Genomic DNA, 13,570 nt, shown 5'->3' with positions numbered 1-13,570 from the left:
TATGACAAACCCACAGCAAACATCATTCTCAATGGTGAAAAAATGAAAGCGTTTCCTCTAAGATCAGGAAGAAGACAATGATATCCACTCTCACCACTATTATTCAACATAGTTTCGGAAGTCTTAGACACGGCAATCAGAGTAGAAAAAGAAATAAAAGTAATCCAAACTGGAAAAGAAGTAAAACTGTCACTAGTTGCAGATGACATGATACTATACAGAGAGAATCTTAAGGATGCCAATAGAAAATTGCTAGAGCTAATCAATGAATCTGGTAAAGTCGCAGGATACAAAATTAATATACAGAAATCCGATGCATTTCTATATGCTAACAATGAAATATCAGAAAGAGAAATTAAGGAAACAGCCCTACTTACCATCACATAGAAGATAATAAAATACCTAGGCATAAACCTACCTAAGGAGGTAAAAGACCTGTACTCAGAAAACTACAAGATACTACAAAACTACAAGATGAAAGAAATCAAAGATGACAGAAACAAATTATACTATGTTCATGGACTGGAAGAATCAACATTGTGAAAATGACTATGATACCCAAAGCAATCTACAGATTCAATGCAATCCCTATCAAATTACCAATGGCATTTTTTTACAGAACTAGAAGAGAAGCCACCGCAGTGAGAAGCCCACACAGCAACGAAGAGTAGCTCCCACTCTGCAACTAGAGAAAGCCCACGCATAGCAACAAAGATCCAACACAGCCATAAATAAATAAATAAATACATACATACATACATACATACATAAATAACAAAACAAAGAAGTTAGAGATTTTAAGAAATTTCTTACAAGTCAACATTCTGACAACAACAAGATGTGGCTTCAGGATTTGGTCTCAGCAAAGAGATTTAGTTAGCAGTTACAACCAGCAGTCTGGGTACTGGGAGCCTGGTCAGAGAACACCAACTGACAAGCACAGGGCCCCTCAATGATTAGACATTTCAGTGGCCAAAGATAGAATATTTCCTACCATCTTTGGCACAAAATAATGGCCAGAATTCCACAAGTGGTGAGAGTATAGAAAGAGGTAACATCACATATCTAGGCCAGATGTTATAAAAACTTAAATGCCGGGGCTTCCCTGGTGGCGCAGTGCTTGAGAGTCCGCCTGCCGATGCAGGGGACACGGGTTCGTGCCCCGGTCCGGGAAGATCCCACATGCCGCGGAGCGGCTGGGCCCGTGAGCCATGGCCGCTGAGCCTGCACGTCCGGAGCCTGTGCTCCACAATGGGAGAGGCCACAACAGTGAGAGGCCCATGTACTGAAAAAAAACACAAAACAAAACAAAACTTAAATGCCAACAAAGGCCAGCCAGGTAACACAAATAGTTGAAGTGCCTAGATGTAAGAAAAACAACTATGCATGCATGATAGTGAAGGGCAACATACAATAAGGAGAAGCAGGGGACGGGGTTGCAAGAAGGAGCAACTGACCTGTTGAAAGGGAGCAGCTATTCTCAGTTCACAGCAAACTTGCCATATAAAAACACACCTAGTTTATCAGGGTTTTTTAAATCTGGTAACACCTGGTTTTTAACATATAATTTCATAACATTTAAACAGCAGCAATGAATTTAGTTGTTTAAACATCATGTGTCATGGACAGACTTGAGAGTGGTCCTCCATCAGCGGTCCCCAGCCTTTTTGGCACCAGGGACCCGTTTCACAGAAGACAATTTTTCCACGGACCGGGGACAGGGGATGGTTTTGGGATGATTCAAGCACATTACATTTACTGTACACTTTATTTCTATTATTATTACATTGTAATACATAATGAAATAATTATACAACTGACCATAATGCAGAATCAGTGGGAGCCCTGAGCTTGTTTTCCTGCAACTAGATGGTCCCATCTGGCGGTGATGGGAGACAGTGACACCCGAGGTGTGTTGCTTATGTCCAGTCTACTCCGTAATCTCGTTTTGGTTGCTGTCACTGCAGAAAACCCTGCTTCACAAAGATAGGATGTTGGAAATGGAAGTAGGCTTTTCAGTGCTTTTGTGGCAATCTCAGGATATTCCGCTTTGACTTTAACCCAGAATGTATGGAGATTTGAAGTTGTCTCAAACATACTTTTCAGTCCACTGTCATTTGTGATCTCAAGAAGTTGATCCTCTTCTAGCACAGACAAAGTCAATTCACCTGGCTTATTCACAAATGGTTCGTGGATCCATTCCTTCCCAGTTCGGGGGTCTTTTGTGGTTGGGAAGTAATGCTCAAACTCTTTTGAAAGCCAAGATAGGTGATCATGCACCAGCTGGGAGAAAGAAGGCCCTAGCTCAGTCTCTTTCAAAATCTCTGCTAATATTTGAAACATGTCAAAAATCCCAATGTTCATTCATTACCCCCGTAATTCCAGTTTGGCTTTGAATGCAGCCACTTTATCGGCCAACTTGAACACAGTTGTCATTCTCTCCTGAAGTGACAGACTGTCGTTGAGCAGGTTGAATATGTCACACAAGTAAGCAAGTTTTGCAACCCATTCTGTGTCACTGAAATGTGCTGCCAGTGGTGACTGTTCTTCTAAAAGAAATCTCTAGAACGGCTCTCACAACTCAAGAACTCTGGCCAGTGATCTACCTTTAGAAAGCCATCTCACTTCTGTTTATAAGAGAAGACATGTGTGCTCTGCATCTATCTCCTCACAGAGGTGTACGAACAGACGTGAGTTAAGGGCATGTACTTTAATGTGGTTGATAATTTTAATCACATCCTGCAAAACGTTGTTAAGTTCAAGTGACATTTTTCGGCTAGCCAGTATTTCTCTATGGATGACTCACATTCAGAAGTGCCCTCTTTGACCTGAGCAGTGAAACCACAAAGCCGTCTGGTCATGGCAGCCGTTCCATCCATGCATATACTGACACAAAACGACCAATTCAGTTTTCCTGATATGTAATCATTCAAAGACTTGAATAGTTCTGCAGCTGTGGTGTTGGTTGGCAACAAAAGTGCACATAACATATCCTCATGCACATCCTCCTGAAAAATATATCGCACAAAAATAAGCATTGTTGCCTTGTTGTCAACATTGGTAGACTTAACCTGGATTGCATATCATGGTGACTCATTAATCCTAACAATTGTGACTCAATATCTTCTGCTATTTCATCAATTCATGTAGTTATGGTGTTAGCCAAAAGAGGAACACGTGCCACCTTTTGAACTGCAGCCTCTCCCAAAAGTTCATGACAAATGTCCTTAGCAGCAGGCAGGATCAACTCTTTACCAGTATTAAAGAGCTTCTTACCTTTGGCAACGTGGTTAGCCACTAAGAATGATGCTCTCAGTGCAGACACATTTGATGAAGTGGTGGCCTTCAATAATTGCTTCTGTTCTTCGTGTTCAGGTTTTTTTCTTTTGAAAAACTCCAAAGTCTAGTCTTTTAATGCAGGGTGCTTGGTCTCCATGTGGCAAAGCACTTTTGAAGGTTTCATGGCTTCGTTGGATAGCCAGTCGCCACATATTATACAAAGCGGGCTTGGAGAATGTGAATCAGCTGTTAACAATGAACCCATAATTTAAGTAGGACTCTTGATATTTTCTTTTAACTGCAGTTTTCTTTTTGTTGGCAGTCTTAGAGTCATCTGCTTTCTCATCATTGGGTCTTTCCCCCTTTTCAAAGAAGTTTTCCAGCAACATTTGTTTTTTACTCATTTTGGCTAGGAGTAGCTTGTGGGCTACCAAAACTGTGGCTGAGAACAAGTGCACAGTGCGGGAAAGAGGTGAGGACAGAAATGGTAAATAAAATAATGGGCAGGCCATGCACAGACTAAAATAAGTGTCAGATTCTGACTTAAAGCCTGCCACCAGATGCAGCTGTACAGTTGCATCAACTCACTTGCCACTATAAAGCCTGCTGCCAGATGCAACTTAATTGTCACTTGCCACTCACTGATAGGGTTTTGATATGAGTCTGCAAGCAATTGATTTATTATGGTCTCTGTGCAGTCAAACCTCTCTGCTAATGATAATCTGTATTTGCAGCTGCTCCCCCGTGCTAGCATCACCACCTCAGCCCTACCTCAGATCATCAGGCATAAGATTCTCACAAGGAGTGCACAACCTAGGTCCCTCTCATGTGCAGTTCACAGTAGGGCTCACACTCCTATGAGAATCTAATGTCACTGCTGATCTGACAGGAGGTGGAGCTCAGGCAGTAATGTGAGTGATGGAGGAGTGGCTGTAAATACAGATGAAGCTTCACTGGCTCACCTGCTGCTCACCTCCTGCTGTGTGGCCCAGTTCCTAACAGGCCACAGACCACTATCAGTCCATGGCTCAGGGGTTGGTGACCCCTGTCCTCCATGATGCCCACCTCCTGGTGTTCACATTTTTGTTTAATCTCCTCTTCTTGAGTGTGAGCAGAACCTGTGACTTACTTATAACCAAGAAAACATGGAGAGGTGATAAGGCATCATTCCCATGACTCTGTGACATTATATAAGAGTCTAGAGATGCTCATTATGGATGGATGAAGTAAGTAGCCAAGTAGAGACAGCCCATATGCCAAGGCACTGAGGGTTCTCCTAGGGTGGTCTCTAGGAGCTGAGGGTGACCTCTAGGAGCTGTGGTTCCCCTGGGGTGTTCTCCAGGAACTGAGGGTGGTCTTGAGGAGCTGTGGTTCCCCTGGGGTAGTCTCCAGGAACTGAGGGTGGCCTCTAGGAGCTGTGGTTCCCCTGGGGTGGTCTCCAGGAGCTGAGGGTGGCCTTTAGGAGCTGTAGGCAGTTTATAGCTGACATTCACCAGGAATCCAAGGCCTTCATTACTACAAGCACATGGATATGAACTCTATAAACAACATGAGTGATCGCAGAAGCAGATTCTTACCCAACTGATCCTCCAGATGAGAACACAGTCAGAGACACTTGGATTGCAGACTCGTTAGACCCTAAGCAGAGGACCCAGTTAAGCCTTACCTAGACTTCTGACCCACAGAAACTATGAAATAATAAATGTGTTCTTTTTTAAGCCATTAGTTTTTGCTCATTTGCTACATAGCAGTATGTAACTAATTAATAAATACACTATGCAAAAGGAACAAATCACATCTAAAGGACATATTTAAAGGATGTATTTTGGACATATTTTGCCATGGACAACTAATAACATCTGCTGTATTTCATTAAACCTGGCATCAATATTTGCCAAAATTATAAGATTATCTAGGCTGAGAGTTCAAAGCATTTAGAGGACACAGATGAGCCTTAAGTGTCATCATACTACAGGCAGGGTAAGTTTTTTTCTACTTCATTTTCTCAATAGTCAATCAGGATGATGATTGAGACATAACCCTGGAATTTAGTTTCACAAAGTCTTGTGATCATTTTTACTGAAACTGTGGCCTAGATAATAACACAATTAGCTTTAGAGGTGGATTCTTTAGGGATTGGGTGACTCGCCAAATGACATTTAGGGCAGAACTAGATGCACAATAAGTATATATTAAATGAATACACGAATGACTTAAATATCAGGTGCTACCCTGGCATACCTCAGGTGCCAGCGCTTGTACTGTTCTTCTACAACATCAGAATTAGTAACTAAAAACAAAACAGAGGGTCTGGATACAAAATTTATGAGTGACATAGTTCTTTGAAGGGAAAGCAAGTAAGCTGAAAAATAGAACAATATAGACTCAAAAATTCAGAATAATGCACCAACTCTAATGAAATATAAATTTAAAACTCTCAATTTAGGCTGAAAAGCATAAACTACACACACATAAAATGGGTTATATATGGTAGCATAAGTGGAAAGGCTTAGTTCTTGGGCTACATGCCCATTCTTTGTGAACTGAAAGAAATGTCATATTAGTTAATGCCACTATTGTTACTGCATTTATTGTATAATAAACATACACATGAGTCAGGCCACTGGCATTTCCTTCCATCTCAATTCCAGGCCTTGGAGAACCATGTTTAATTTTGACAAGTATCACCAACTAGAGACCATTTAGAGGAGTCAAACCAGCACAGTGGCATGGCACTTGGTACATGGTTGACATTCAATAAATGTCTACTGAATTACTAACTTATGGATTGAGTGACAATAATCTTTAAACTAAACCCTTGAGAGAAAAATTTGAAAAAAATGAAGTGTTCTAACTAGTTGGATACTACGTTGTGGTGCTTACAGTTTGTGATTATGGCATGCTGGTGACAGGGTTCAGGATACACAACCCCAAAATATGGCACCTTGGCATACTGAATATTTCAAGCTGAAGGAATTTGAGAAATGGCATGTGCAAGAAAGACTTTCTGATCTTCCCTTGAAGCAAGTCATAAACCCTCCTATGAGAGATGCCCTTCCTATACCAGCAAGAAAGGAGTATCCTTATCCCCAAAGACAGAGGGACACAGAACAGAATCTGAAGGAACAGGCCTTGCTAAGTTTCTACAGTTCACTACCTTTAGCTCACGTCCTTTGTGCTATCACATCTTTCCACGGCTTTCCACCCTTCATCAAACATAGCACAAAACCACTCAGGCTTTAACCATTTCTTTAGGTCTTCATTTCCTTATGAAGCTCCATGTCACATAAATCTTATACTAAATAATTTTGTATGCTTTTCTCCTGTTAATCTGTCTTGTCAGTTTACTTTTCAGACCAGACAGGGACCCTATGAGAGTAAAGGAAAACTTTTTCCTCCCCTACACTGGTTTGGTACACAGACACAGAAGCCAGATGATTCAGGTTCAAATCCAGCTCCTACACCTGCATTTAATGTCACTTACCCCCTTTATACTTAAGTTTTCTTATTTGTAAAATAAAGAATATTAGAATACCAGCACCCATCTCAAGAGGGTTTTCATGAAGAAAAAGCATGTTAGCACATTTACCAAGTTTAGAAAAAAGTACAGCACATAGTAAGTAGCACTTAGTAAGCATTATGATTAGTATTATTATCATTAATAATAACATTATTCTTGTATTAGCTAAAAGGCTAGTTAGAAGTAGGCCTACTCTGAGTCATTCCAGGGGTCAAAAATAGGATTAGTGGATAGAAGTTACAGGGAAGTAGACCAGTTCTCCACAAAGAACTTTCTGGTTATCTGAGCAGCCCCAAAACAGAAATAAACTTTTAGAAGCAAAGAACACCTCACTCCTGGAAATTTGCAAATAATTCTTTATGATTTTTAAGAGAGAGTTCATGTTAAAACATCTTTAATTTCTTTCAGTCACTCAACAATTCAAGCGATCCCTTTGGCCTAACCGCACTCCAAAATGGAAAAGGAGTACCACTTTCTGTTTGTTTGGAAGAAAGCAAGTGTATGACTTATTCAGAACACTGAGAGAGAAAGCATTTCTCTGTGGTCTGTTAATATTTGCATCTGTGAAATCCTGAGTATTGCTTTGATTCAGGGAAGAGGAGTCCAAACTGAAATCCAGGCCTCAATTCAGGGGGATTGAGAGAGAAATTTACATATGTAAGACTTTCAGGGAAAGTAAAGTTTTTTTTTTTGTTTGTTTGTTTTTACCAGTTTTTCTTTTTTTTTTTTTGACTCATGAATTTGTTTTTATTTTTATTGGGCTATAGGGGATGGGTTGGGAAATATCTCTATAAGTTATGCCCTACTAGGGAAATGTCCATTCTAATTCTCCTGGGACAGCTTTCGGAGCTTTTTCTTTTTCTTGGAGGTGCTGTTCTTGCTGGCAGCAGCCTCTTCAGGTCCACTGCTGAGAGGCTCCTCCTTGGAAGAGAATTTCCTCTTTTTCTTGGGGACCCTCTTGTTTCCTGACTCTTCAGGGTCACTATCTGGTTCCTCTTTGGGGAAAGATTTCTTCCTCTTGGTAAGACGTCCACTGCCAGCTGTCTCTTCAAGATCACTAACCAGCTCCTCCTTGGAAAAAGATTTCTGTTTTTTGGGTTTGGAGGAGACAGATGGGTCTTCCATTCCATTCTCCTGAGGAGCCTCCTGAGGCTTTTGCTTTTTCTTCTTTTTGGGTCTTTCACTTGTCTCCTCACATTCCTCCGGTACCTCCAGTACTACTGCTGTTTTCTGAAGACGCCAGGGCAATCACAGCCAGCCTTTTCTTTTCCTTCTTCAAGCATTTCTTCTCCTGTTTCTCCAGCTTCCTAGTAATCTCAGCAGCTGCTTCCTCTGCCTGAACCATTGCCTCCTTCATGACATCCAGATTCTTTCATGGAATCTCTCCAGTCTCATAGAAGGACAGCCGCTCCTCAACTTGTTCTCGAAGCTTCTCCCCAAATACACTGGTAGGTACCTCAGAGAAGCAATCAATTTGTGAAGCAATACTGCATTTGTTTGCTAGGTATCGGGAGATGCGGCCTTTGTTCTTGGCAGCTGCTCGGCCAATGAAGGTAGAGTGGAAAATGAGTCCATATTTTGGGGTGTTACCCCTTGTCTTCAGGGCTCTGGAAAGTTGGTCCCTGTGCTGGGCCCAGGGAATCACAGTTTTCTTTTTTTAAAAATGATTTATTTATTTTTTACATCTTTATTGGAGTATAATTGCTTTACAATGGTGTGTTAGTTTCTGCTTTATAACAAAGTGAATCAGTTATACATATACATATGTTCCCATATCTCTTTCCTCTTGCATCTCCCTCCCTCCCACCCTCCCTATCTCACCCCTCCAGGCTGTCACAAAGCACCAAGCTAATCTCCCTGTGCTATGCGGCTGCTTCCCACTAGCTATCTACCTTACGTTTGGTAGTGTATATATGTCCATGCCGCTCTCTCGCTTCGTCACAGACTTGAGGATATGGCGGGGGGTGGGGGGGGAAGGGAAAGTAAAGTTTTAAGGGGAATACTTCAGTGAAATGAGACTTAAAGGGAGTTTAAACAAAGACTGTGCTCTAAAGCCAAAATGTCTAGGTTTAAATTCTGTCTCCATCCCTTATTAGCTTTGTGACCTTGAGCTAGTGCTTAACTTCCTTCTTCCTTGATTTATTTTACCTAAAAACCAAGACAGCAATATTACCTACCTCACTGAGTTGTGAGGATTGAGTGGATTAGTATATGTAAGGTATTTAGAAGAGCTTTACACATAAATGGTAGCTATATTTCTCCTTCTCCTCCTCCTTCTTTTCTTAGAAGCAGTAGTAGCAGAAATAGTAGCACTAGAAGTGGCAGTATTTATATTATTTTACTAGAATCCTTCTTTAATCACAGTATTGTGCCTTGGATAATATAAGTAAACAGTAAATATTTCAAGGTTTTTGGTTGTTGTTTTTTTTTTGCTATTAAGGAACTCAAGATAGAGTAGCAGGAGTATTATATATCCCAGGCATGTAAGTGGGTGAAAAAATCATCAACAGGAAAACTGTAGAGGCTGATAAAATTAATTCATGTACCAGAACTCACAAAATGGAGGCCACCCAGTTGGCTGGGCAAACATCACAAATGTGAACCTAATTCACCCCATAGTCACAGGAAACACACCTAACTCAGCTTTAGCTTTCCTATTTGCCCTAGAAAAGAAGACCTGCTGGCCTTAAAGGAACTCTCCAGCCTCCTAGCAAATCATGCCCTGTTAACACATGTGTTGCCTTGCTCTTGACCCAAATCCCCTGGGAATTGGAAGAGTGCTATACTGCTTGTGAGGCACTGGACTCCCCCAGTACCTGAATTGTTTTCCCTTAAATAAAGGGCATCAAACTCATTATTGAATTGTCTCAGTTTTGCCATTTGACAAAGGCTATTATTGTTTTCTGTAAAGTGGTTAACCGAAGGACAGATCACCATCAAATCCCATTTTCAACATTTGTATGTAACTGCCTTGATTTAGAAACTGGGAACTTTGAATGTTTTACTCTGAAAGGATTTGGAAATGCTGATTAAAAATAAATGTTTATTTAGCATATATGTAGGAATATTATTAAATTCAAAGGTATGCTGTGAGGAGCTGTTGCACTAAAATAAGAAATGTATTTGCATCAGACTGACACACTGGGCATGAAACATAGTAACTGACAGTGCTGATGATAAGCACAGATCTGAGGAGTTTGGGGGATGGCATGCACCAACTTTTCAGTATGGTTTACTGATAACAGTGAGACTGATGAATCACACGTCGTAAAGGTGAGAAGCCTACGGTGGGGATGGTGGTGCATGCAACCAGCAGAATATAGCATATCCTGACCAAGACTTAATTTGGGGTGTCTGGACCCGAGGTGTTTTGTGCACATGTCAGTGATTCCTGGTCTGAGAGAATGAGTGTTTCCATATGGCGCCTGGTCTCTCCAGACCTGTGAGGGGGGCCTTTGACTGGCATGTATCTCCTTTCTTCCACATTACTGCTATACTGCATCCTTTTCCTGCAAAAATCTATAGCTTTATGGCCATCATCACTGTGGGTTCTGTGAGGTGTCTCAGTAGTCGAACCCTGTCTAAATGCCACCAGTAGTAAAAAGTGTAGCCAACCTACCAAAAAAAATTGTGTTCAGGTAGGTCATTCTTTCTATTTATTTCATTTTTTATTTTTTAAGTATGTCCTGGTTGTGATAATATGAAAGAAAACTAAGGACACATTTTAACTTAAGAAAGATATCAATATCTATCTAAAAATTTGTATTTCCAGAATTCAAAGGACAAAAAACATCTGCTTAGAGACTTATTCCATCTAATAAAGATAATAAATTTCTTTCCAATGAAGCCTGCAAATCTTAATTAGACCTGTGAGTTCAGTGTTATAGTACATTTCCATGGGTAAGTAAATAATTCTTTTGGGTAAATAGTCCCTTACTCCCTCAGTAAATCTGTACTTTATATAATCTAGTTAATTAACTTTGTCTCCCACTTTCCATTTTAAATCATCATCTTCATTCATCAACTAAACTATCCTGGAAACTAGTAGCAGAATATTTATTCATGCTCACTCAGCTACTTTCATGACATATTTTTAAAATCAAGAGTTACTTTTTGAAAAGAGTGCAGTAAGGGACCTATAAAAGCAATACATCTTAGTGTTGGTATTGTTACTCTGGGACTGTTACATGTGTGTTGCAGAACAAAGCAAATGAAGAATTAAGTCAGGGAACTGGGATTTTCAACCATCAGAGAGAGAATATACAGTTATAAAATGGATGAAGTTAAATAAACTCATGTAGTCCTAAATTTCAATTAAGTGTATCAGCTCAGGCTATATCTTAGCTTAACATATTTCCTAGATTGCTCCACTGAAAAAGCCTAGAAACAGTATCAAATCTAGTAGCAATGAGTACCCTAGATTCCAGATAGTAGCCTATAAATACTAGTTAGCAGTAAAGGGAACCAGAGTTCCTTGAAAAAATGGTTATTCTAGGTTTGATGTAGGAAATATATAAGATAAGCACAGAATATCTTGTTATAACAGGATGCAAATAATCTATTAAATGTATTTCCAAAGAAGCCAGGAGGAAATCTCAGTATCTTTCCACTGGCTAAAGATAAGAAAATTTGAGTTTCAGTAAGAATAAGTGCAATAGATTGAAAATATATCAGATATGTTTACCCCATGTCTTCAGAGAGTTTTAAAAAGTTGATTGGTCATCTTTGCAAAATAATGAGCTCGTTCCCTAGCATCCTCTAAACCAGTAAATAAAGGCAGAAAAAAATCAAGCATTTATCTAGGCTTTTCTGTACAAACTGCACCTTAGGGTATCCAGGCAATCAAAGAGTTGATAAGAAGAGGTTTATCTTTATAGAGTATTATATTCCCTGCTGTTGTTAAACCTATTTCACTCATATATAAGGTTATATTCTAAATCAGATTTTCTATTTTAATGAAATTGATGTCTCTTGGAAGTGAATAATCAAAGAAACCTATTTCTAAAGGGAGAAAACATGAATCCCTAGGATTAAGGCTCAAAGGATTGATCAATTAAGAAGCCAGGACCACATGTCTCTGCCAAAAAATATTCGAATTGCAATTGTCTAGCCAACCTATGTCTCACAGGTCTTAAAACTCAAGAGTATACTACATGCATCAGTCCCCCACCAGGTCACAACCAGTACATCCCCCATCCTACTGCTATGTGATCCAGTGATAAACCCTAACCTGTGGTTACTCCATTAATCTCCCAATCACTCACTACCTACATACTAGGCAATGAAATGTCTTGAATTCACTCGTCACATGATAACCTAATTTATGAGCAGACAAGTGAGGATCAATGGAGATTAAAAAAATAAACTAACATGAGGAGATCAAGATGGTGGAGTATGAGGACCACCCTCAAGAACACATTAAAAATACATCTACATGTGGAGCAGTTCTCACTGAAAACAACCTGGAGACAGGCAGAAAGACTCCAGTGCAACCAAGGCTGTAAAGAAAGATCCACATGGAGTCAGGTACGAAGAGAAGCAAAGCAATCAGGTCAGAACCAGTGTCCCTAGGTGAGGACACAGAAGAGGAAGGGGATTACATAGGCACAAAGATCCTCCTTGGGGAACCAGTGGTTCGAACCACATATTGGGTGCCTCAGCCCTTGGCTGGCACTGGGAAGACAAGTCCCCTAGCTAGCTTGAAAACCAGGAGGGCTGTAGGAAACCTAGACTCTGCTAGTGAAGAGCTCACACATATTTGTTACTCTTGGGAACACGGCAGAGGAAGCAGACTGAGGCTGCCTAGGATGCTGGCTCGTTTCCCATAAACATCCCAGCACACCCTGGCCCACACTCAGCACTCACTCTGGCCCCTATGGCTCTGGTGTAGCTCCACACTATGGCAAAGGCTGCTAATGCAGTTGTGTGGACAAAGCCGGCTCAAAGCCATCATGGCATACAAATGAGGCAAAGGTGGCCATTACAGGCATTCATGGAGGCAACAGATCAGGAGCAGTCTGGAGTTCTGACTGGTATGCCAGGACTGCCCCAGCACCTGCCCCAGCCCTCACCAGGTGACCATTCTAGGCAGGTACTCTACAGCTGCTGTCCTCTGGGCCAAAGGTGCCTTTGCTGGGAGAGGGCAAAGCACACACACACAAGGAATGGAACCAGCTGGGACTCAACCCATAGGGCTTCTGCTCCAGCACCCTGGAACCTGCCTCTGCTCCTGATAGGGTGGTGATGGCCACTGAGCATAGGGGAAGCTCAGCTCACATCTGGCAGTGGCTCTGGGTGCTCCATCTCCAGCCCTACCTCCCAGCAAGGTGACAGTGGCTAGCACACCCAAAGGGGAAACATGACCCATGATCATGTCAGATCCAGATTTCCCACCAAAGCCACAGGGCACTGCATAGTGGGAAAGGACTGCATGGTGTCCTTTCCCACAAAAGGACACCAATTTGGGACTAAGGTAGGTGACTATTTCACCTACTTTCATAGAGACAGAGCAAGTTAAACAAAATGAGAAGACAGAGGAATTTGTTCCAAATGAAAGAACAAGGAAAAAAACCTGAAAATGCAACTATTGAAACAGAGATGAAAATTTACCACATAAAGAGTTCAGAGCATTATTAATAAGAATGCTAACTGAACACAGAAAAAGAATAAATGAACATAGTGTATAGTTTAATAAGAAAGTAGAAAATATAAAAATTACCAGTCAGAGCTTAAGAATGCAATAACTGAAGTGAACAACACACTAGAAGGAAT

The 13,570-nt window shown here is 40.8% G+C and overlaps 1 pseudogene; it reads right to left on the bottom strand.

Moving 5' to 3' along the window:
* Positions 1-7,621: 7,621 nt before the first annotated feature.
* LOC103078657 (nucleolar protein 56 pseudogene) lies at positions 7,622-8,156 on the bottom strand (annotated as a pseudogene).
* Between the last annotated feature and the right edge of the window lie 5,414 nt (positions 8,157-13,570).

This window comes from Lipotes vexillifer, unplaced genomic scaffold, assembly GCF_000442215.2.
Source record: "Lipotes vexillifer unplaced genomic scaffold, Lipotes_vexillifer_v1.1 scaffold187, whole genome shotgun sequence".
Taxonomy (NCBI): Eukaryota; Metazoa; Chordata; class Mammalia; order Artiodactyla; family Lipotidae; genus Lipotes; species Lipotes vexillifer.
This window is presented reverse-complemented; position numbering and strand designations above follow the sequence as displayed.